Here is a 1,008-nt window from a genome sequence, read left to right on the forward strand (position 1 = left end):
TTTGGGTGGTCTTGAGTCTTGTTGCCGGGAGACACTTGTCAGGGGGCATGACTATTGTCCTGGGAGTTGGTGCTCTGCCCCTGTAATTACCACAAATAAAAGTAGCCCCCAAAGAATGTGAAAATTCTCATTACAGATTGTAACCCCCAGACTGAGACCCCAGGGTTCAGGGTTGAAGAGGTGCCTGCTGCCCTTGATCAGAACATAGAACAGGTACTTCCAAGCAAGGGGTGTGGGCAAGGCTTAAGGCTGGTGTGTCCTGGAGTCTCATCCACTGCAGAGACAGGGCTTTCTAGGAAGGGACCAAATTCCACACAGGTTAACTCAGCATTGGGAAGCAAGGACGGTAGGACCAGGGACTCAGAGTCATCCGTGGCTGCGTAATGAATTCAGGGCCTGCCTAGGCAACTCAAACTTCAGCAACATAACCCCGGTTAAGAGGATTGAGCTTACAGCAGAAGCAGCCTCGAAGGAGTAGAGATAGATAAAACCATAGTGCAGAAGGCAGAGAGGTCTCCAGTCTGTACAGGTGAGTCCTCATCTCATGATACTTTTCAGAGTCTAACAACTAGTCATCCCCTGAGGCCCTTCCTTCATGCTGTGGGGCTTTCTCTCCTAAGGCGAGTTGGGCTCAGAGATAGATAAGTTGTCTGTGAAATTCCAAGCACAGGTTTACATGGCTTCCTGGACAAGGGACACGAAAGTTTTAAAATGTCCAGTAGAGGCAAGTGGTAGCATACACCTTTAATCCTAGAACTCAGGAGGCAGAAGCTGCGGGGATTCTAGAGTTTGAGGCCTGGTCTATAGAGCAAGGACTACATGGAGAAACCCACCCTGTCTCAAAAGACAGAAGCAACAAAATGGGTGTCTCGGTAAAGTGCATGGCACATAAGAACATGAGCCTGAGTTCAAGTCCCTAGCACTCCAAGAACCACACTTCATGGCTGGGCGATGGCTTTAATTCCAGCACTCGGGAGGCAGAGGCAGGCGGATCTCTGTGAGTTCGAG

This window comes from Alexandromys fortis, unplaced genomic scaffold (assembly GCF_014885135.2).
Source record: "Alexandromys fortis isolate MF-2015 unplaced genomic scaffold, M_Fortis_MF-2015_v1.1 scaffold_26, whole genome shotgun sequence".
In the NCBI taxonomy this organism is placed as follows: Eukaryota; Metazoa; Chordata; class Mammalia; order Rodentia; family Cricetidae; genus Alexandromys; species Alexandromys fortis.